The sequence below is a fragment of the Colobus angolensis genome, unplaced genomic scaffold (assembly GCF_000951035.1).
Source record: "Colobus angolensis palliatus isolate OR3802 unplaced genomic scaffold, Cang.pa_1.0 Scaffold71, whole genome shotgun sequence".
In the NCBI taxonomy this organism is placed as follows: domain Eukaryota; kingdom Metazoa; phylum Chordata; class Mammalia; order Primates; family Cercopithecidae; genus Colobus; species Colobus angolensis.
In genome coordinates, this window is record NW_012120821.1 from 1,072,664 (window position 1) to 1,080,181 (window position 7,518).

At 43.2% G+C, this 7,518-nt stretch overlaps 1 pseudogene across 1 annotated transcript; it reads right to left on the reverse strand.

The window, feature by feature from the left end:
- Positions 1-6,365: 6,365 nt before the first annotated feature.
- LOC105501392 lies at positions 6,366-7,237 on the reverse strand (annotated as a pseudogene). Its single transcript, XR_001000186.1, has one exon. The product of XR_001000186.1 is annotated as a nuclear transport factor 2 pseudogene (transcript).
- Positions 7,238-7,518: the final 281 nt, after the last annotated feature.

Sequence of the window (7,518 nt, forward strand, 5' to 3'; positions counted from 1 at the left end):
TTTCTTTCTTTCTTTCTTTCTTTCTTTCTTTCTTTCTTTCTTTCTTTCTTTCTTTCTTTCTTTCTTTCTTTCTTTCCTTTCTTTCTTTTCTTTCTCCAGACAAGGTCTCACTCTGTTGCCCAGGCTGGAGTGCAGTGCTGTGATCTTGGCAACCTCTGCCTCCTGGGTTCAAGATTCTCCTGCCTCAGCCTCCAGAGTAGCTGGGATTACAGGCATGCACGAGCACATCCAGCTACCTTTTGTGTTTTTTGGTAGAGATGGGGGTTTCACTGTGCTGGCCAGGCTGGTCTCAAACTCCTGGCCTCAAGTGATCTACCTGCTTTGGCCTCCCAATGTGTGGAAATTGCAGGTGTGAGCCACTGCACCTGCCCCCACCATCTTCTCTAGTAACAAATTGGAAGGCTTCAATTATGACCTTTGTTTTTCTAATGGGAATTAGCTCAAACATGATGAGTAAGTTGGAAGAATGTTGTCAATATTTAGTGCCGGTTGGCCAGGTTTAGTTTTCTCTAGTACTTTCACATTTTGAAGTGATCTGGGGGCAAATTTTCTCACAATTAGACAGCCTTAACTATATAAGAAGATCTTAAGAAAAAGCTGCCAATCCTATGCAGGTACCTTCCTTGAGTACAAGTAGTGGTGGATTTGGTGGCTTCCACTGCATGGAGCTGTCTGGGAAAGCTGAAGATGCAGTTGAAGAATCTTCTTGGATTGGAGCAATGTGCTCGGCTTCCTTTCTGTACCTGGACCTACAACCTCACTGAGCTCACCTCCTGCTACTCTCCCATTCACCTGTGTGGCCCCTGGCCTCCCTGCTGTCTGCTGCCCATGCCAGGCCCTTCTCATCTCAGGGCCTTTGCACCTGCTGCTGTTCCCTGTGCTGGCAATGTTTCTGGATCTCTACATGGCTCGCTTCCCCATCTCCTCCAGGTCATTGCTCAACTGTCGTCCTCTCCTTGAAGCTTTCTTTGACCACCTCTGATTAAAATCGCAACCCCACATGGACATTCCCTGTCTCCCTTCTCTGTATAATTTTTCTCTATAGCTCTTAACATTACATCACAAATCATATACATTTTTTAAACCTATTTCTTTGGTCTACTGTCTGTCTGTTATCCTCACCCTCTTTCAACTGTTACATTTGTGAGGGCAGGTATTTTTGTCTGTTGCATTCACTGTGGCATCTCTAGGTCCTAGAACAGGGCCTGGCACAGAGCTGGGCTAAGTAAGTATTCATGGCATGACCCAGTGAAATAAAAGTAGTGGGATCACCCAGAAGCTTCATTTCCCAGAGATGCGAGATCCAATCTGGTTGGTAGCTTCCTTGCAGGATTCTGGGCCAATCCATTGCATCTCTATAGAGCAATGGGCTGTTTTTTCATCTGGTTCCATGTGACAACCTCAGGTGGTCATTGGCCCTTCTTCTTTTTGGTATAGATCTTACTTTTTCCAGAACAATTTGGGTTTACACACAACTTTCTGTATCTCCCTTTCTCTGTTTAAATAGACAAAGAAAAATACACTATGTTAGGGACTAACATCAGATTAATAGAAAAAAAAGACACCTGAATACATCTATGGAGAAATACAAATCCATATTTTATAAACAGATAAATACGTTGGGCCGGGCGCAGTGGCTCACACCTGTAATCCTAGCACTTTGGGAGGCCAAGGGGGGTGAATCACCTGAGGTTAGGAGTTCGAGACCAGCCTGGTCAGCATGGCAAAACACCATCTCTACTAAAAACATAAAAATTAGCTGGGCGTGGTGGCAGGCACCTGTAATCCCAGCTACTCGAGAGGCTGAGGCAGAAGAATCGCTTGAACCTGGGGCAGGGGCTGCAGTGAACTGAGATCGTACCATTTCACTCCAGCCTGGGCGAAAAAGCGAAACTCCATCTCTAATAATAATAATAATAATAATAATAATCATAATACTTCATAGAAGAAGCAGATTATTCTTATGTCTACAGCAGGAATGGAAATTTCCTCACACTACTGTTAGATAGAGCTGTAGCTCTTTTATTCTGCCTGTAACTTCTGTAGATTTCCTCATGTGTCCCTACTGGCTGGGTAGGGCTGGGGAAACTTGATTGAGCTTAAACCTATAACTTTAACTCAGTGCAATAATGAAAATATTCTCATTCAGTAAAATGGGTAGTCTCTCAGGTCTTGCTTTTCCTTTTCTGTTTCTGCCCAACATAGCATCTGGGCAGGGCAGGGAAAGGGGTAGCTTTATCTAGGAGTGACATTCAACATAATTAACTGATTTGACACAGACACAGACCCATTGGAGTGGATTCTAACAGCTAGCAATTAGCAGCCCTTCCAATGCAGACTGCGACTTTCAGCCCTGGCAAGGTGACCTCACAGTGGTGAAGTGAAGAGGAAGGGCTGTTTGTATTGGAGCTGTGTCCCTTGGCACCACTGGTCTCCTCAACGTTTCTTATCATCCTAGTTGCTGCTTACCCTGCTAGCCTTCGTAGGTGGAGTTGGTGACTGGTGTGGACTGGTCTTTCCTGACTTGGCCAGGGCACAGAATTTCTCCCTGCCTGACTTAACCTCACCGCAGCTCTTGCGGGCATGGCAGGCTTATGGTGTAAGTTTAGTCTCTGCCACAGCCTTCATTGGCCCCTCAGCCTGGGCTGCAGGTCACCTTGCTCTTGAAGGGTGAGTGCCATGTCATTTCTCTGGGAAATGACTCCACTCAGCTGCTTCCAGAGGCCCATCTTGAGCACATGTGGGAACTTCTGGGTCCTGTCCATACCACGCAGGGACTGAGAATAGCTCAAAAAGCTAAAACTTGACAATTTTGCACTCCTGTCTCTACCCTCATTCCCCTGCTGAATCAGGTTGTGCTGCAGAGTTTATCCATGGCTGCTTTCCAGACAGTTTGTGGGGCAATTCCCTCCAGGAATCCGAATATGAGACAGAGTGCAAGCCTCCCTGCCCTTGCCAGTACCCTCTACCTGGCCCTCCTGACCCTGCAGTATCTTTAATCCCTCTAATACCACTCTCCCTGTTCTGCCCGCAAACCACTGGGCTGGAGAATGTGGGTGTTTCACTTCCTCTTCCTGGTGTGGTTTTCACACACTAGAATGATCTGAGAGCTTTTCAAAAACACCATTGCCCATGTTCCCCCTCCATCCCCCTAGTTCTGATTTAAATGCTCTTAGGGGGACCCAGGCCTTGGTAGTTTTAAAACCAAGCACCCCAAGTGATTTCAATGGACAGCCAGGGTTGAACGTCGCTATTCTGGGGCAGTTGTTCTTAAACATCCCTGCTTATTAAAATCTTCTGGAAGCTTTAAAAAATCCTGATGCCCAGGCTGCACCCCAGGCCAATTAAATCAAAATATCTAGGGAAGTCATTGGTATTTTTAAAGGCTCCCTGGGCTATTCCAATGGCAAATGTGAAAACTAGGGTTGTTCTAAGCCAGTTCTTCTCAAACTTTAATGCATTAATGCATGCAGTCACCTGGGGACCTGGTTAAAACATAGATTCTGATTCAGGAGATCTGTGGTGGAGCTTCAGATTTTGAATTTCTAACAAGTTTTCAGGTAATGACACAGGTGCTGGTCCTTGGACCATATCATTCCTCCCAGGGCGGCATTTGTCCCCGAACTCCCTTAACTGACAGGATTTCAGGAAGAGGAAAACTAGCTTGTGGGTAAATAGAAGTCTTTTAAAAGGATTATACTCATAATATACGGCAACAGACAGCTTCCCAGTGGATGCTGGGTTTATATTCCAAAAGTCACCCGCAACTCTTTATTCTTCATGTTTTGGAAGGCTAAAATACTCAAGTTTTTGTACCCTCTCATAGCAAGCATACCACATGAGAAAGTTCTGTGTAGTGAGACATAGCCAGAAGTGCCTGGGGAGGGCTTCCTTTCCCAAATACAAAGCCCGTATCTTAATAGAAGGAAAACAATGTTTGTGTCTTCCTGCTTGGAATATGGCTTTGGGACCTGGAAGTAGAGCACCCATCTGTGACCCTGAGGAAACAGGCATGAAGATGTAGGCCTGGAGACATGGTTACCAAATAAAATATGAGACAACTGGTAAATATGAATTTCAGATAAACCATGAATCATTTTTTAGTGTAAGTGTTGTGGTCACCCTCCATATTGTCATCAACCCCAGAAATGGATGAACCCCTTACCCCAAATTTGGTTCAAAGATTGGGGTTATTGATGCCATACCCCAAGAAGATACGAAAAGGTTTATGACTCAAATAATGAGGCTTTCTGAGGAGCACAAGGCAGGCTCCAAAGCAGGTCTGAAAATAGGTTGAGCGAGTGGGGAGGGCAGGCTGCCTTGCGGTTTTATGAAAGGGCTGAGGCCAGTGTGGTTTGAACTTCCAGCTGTCACGGAAGAAGGGAATACTTTGACTTTCTTATTCATTTGAGCAGGTGTAGGGCAGAAGGGGCAGGGGCATGCTGGGGCTTGCAAGTTGTCAGCAAATACGGGAAACAAAGTCAGACTCTTTATTGCCATAACTATGCTACAAATATTTTATGGGACATGCTTACACTAATTTTTTTTTTCATTTTTTATCTGAAATTCAGGTTTAACTGGATGTCCTGACCTGTGCTTTTATTTGCTGAATCTGGCAGCTCCACCTATGATGTAGAAAAATAGAAGAAGCCTGGTCCCTCCTAGTGTTCTTGAGATGTTGCACTCATTCTGAGTTTCCCACTTCCAGACTTGTTATATGAGACAAGGCATTGGTGGTTTTAAAACCAAGCACCCCAGAAATCAGAGCGCTTTATTTAAGTCTTAAGAAACAGGACTTAAGTCTTATTCCTAAAGTGTTACATTTCTGCTGACTCTTCTGATGGCAGCTAGTGGGCTATCCACTTAGAAATCTTTATCAAGCCCTTAATTATATTGATGACTCTAATAGGAATGGCTATTGTGGATGCCAAGGACGACCAGCATTCCAATGCAGCTTTGCTACTTCCTAGCTTCCTAAGTTCTTCACCAACTTGTGCCTCCTCTTCTGTAAAATGGGCATGATAACCCATATTTCACAGAGTTGTTAGAATTAAATAAGATTGTGTATGAAATACTTAGAATAGTCTCAGTACTCGATAAGTCTTAGCTAATATGTACTTATTTATTTGAATTAGTTGAATTGCTTGTAGTGAAAATGTTATGGACTGAATATGTCCCCTGTCTCACCCAACCAAATTCATTATGTTGAGATCCTAAGCCCTAATGAAATGGTATTTAAGATTAGGCTCAGATGAGGTTCTGAGGGTGGAACCTTCATGATGGGATTAGTGCCCTGATAAGAAGAGATGTCAGAGGCCCGGTGCAGTGTCTAACACTGGTAACCCCAGTACTTTGGGAGGCCAAGGAGGGTGGATCAAGAGGTCAAGAGATTGAGACCAACTCTGCCAACATGGTGAAACCCCATCTCTACTAAATATACAAAAATTAGCTGGGTGTGGCGGCACATGCCTGTAGTTCCAGCTACTCAGGAGGCTGAGGCACGATAATTGCTTGAACCCAGGAGGCGGAGGTTGCAGTGAGCAGAGATCATGCCGCTGCACTCTGGCCTGGCAACAGAGTGAGACTGGCTCAAAAAAAAAAAAAAAAAAAAAAAAAAAAAAAAAAAAAAAAAAAAAAAAAAAACACCAGAAAAACAAAAAAAACCAAAAACTGAAATTAATAAAATAGAATACAAAATAATAATGCAACAGAGGGGACCAGCAAAAGTCATTCCTTCTAAATGAAATGGAGAAATCTCTACCAAGACCAATGAAGAAAATAAGAAAACGTCTAATCAATATCAGAAATGAAAAATGTGGTATCACTACTTATGCTGCAGATGGTGAAGAGATGAGTATATTATAAATGAGTATACTGGAAAATTTAGATAAAGTTTAAAATTTCCTAGAAAATATTATATAACAAAATGGACTCAAGAAAAATTAGGAAATTTTGCTTCTATTCACTATCGCAGACTACATCTCTGTAATTGGAAGAAAATTACTGAAAGTTGCCAGACTTTTGTCGAGACTCCTTCTTTCCTCAGTATTAATTATGAAAGTGAAGGTGGGTTTAGAGCCATCATAAACTTTTTTCTCCTGGTTCTCTTTTTTTAAAGTTTACAGCATAAGGTGTTTTCCTTTCCTTGTCTGGCTGCTGTTGATAAATTTGGGCAGCTAAAAAAAGTACTTTTTTCTTAATTTAATTAGAAATCTTAGCACAGAATACAACAAAATAAAACAATTACATAATAACCCCCCAATATTTTTTTTTAAATTTCAGCTTTTTATTGAACACATTATAAAAGACGATTAGTCAAAAAGACCAAAGCCCATGTCATTATCAGACTCCTCAGATTATTCTTCTTTTTTTTTTTTTTTTGTTAAGAAAATTTTTGTGGTTTTATTGTATCATGAGGCATTGAAACATCTGAACAAATCAATGTCTGGGCGGTGAGGCAGCTGCTTTCTCCTTCACTTCTTTGGGTTACTAGAGCAACTTGTCAGTAGATTAAAAAAAAAAAAAAAAGGACAACCTTTTGCATTACTTAAGTCTTTCCAAGGCATGCACTGGTACAACACAAATTTCTCCCATCAGATGCAACTAGTCTAGCGTCCAAACATCATGCACAACACCTCGGTGGCAGCAGCGCACTGCGCCCACTCCCGCCGCGGCCCTGCTCATTTGTGCATGATATTTGGAGCATCTGGAGGGGTGGGAATAGTATTGGGAAGAGGAGGGAGGAGGAAACAGCGTGAGTGCCTAGTTGAGAGGAGGTCAGCCGAAGTTGTACAGGGCGAGCCTGAACATGTCATTGGTACAAACCCAAGCATAGTTGATGTTCTTTAATAGGAACATCTGGTGGAACCCCACGATGGGGTCTTCATCCGCCTTAAGCTGGCCCACAACCATGCTGATGATGCAGCTATCTGGAGTGGGCTGATGGTCCTGCGCGGTGATGCTGTGCTGGATTTTCTGGAACGGAAGGCTAGACAACTTCTCCACAATGGCAGCTTTCCCCTGGAACTGTTGTCCTTCCCACGTAAGGCATGACGCATCAATGTAAATTGCGCCTAGTTGGGTTCTAACATTATCAAATAACTGGTAGTAATGTTGAATGAAGCTGGATCCAATCTGCTCCCAAATTGGCTTGTCTCCCATTCTGGAGCGTCACCCGGCCTCGCGGAGATCCGAGGGGCTGGCACGATGGCGGCAGCGGCGGCGGCAACCCAGCGCGGTCTGCTCTCAGATTCTTCTTACTTTGCTTCTACTTTCTTCTCCTCAGCTGGCAGTCCTTTGGTAAAAGCCAAGTACATATTCTATGGTAGTGCAGCCACATATATTGCTTTCTAATAGTCTAATTAATATATGTTTAAAGAAGAGAAAAAATCTGGAATAGTGCGCATGGTGTGTGGTCAGAATATAGTTGATACGAACTCTGAGTTCACAGATCAACTGTATCTGGATCATGTGGTGAGCATTTTGAGGTCCCACTCTTTTTTTTTTTTTTTTTTTTTG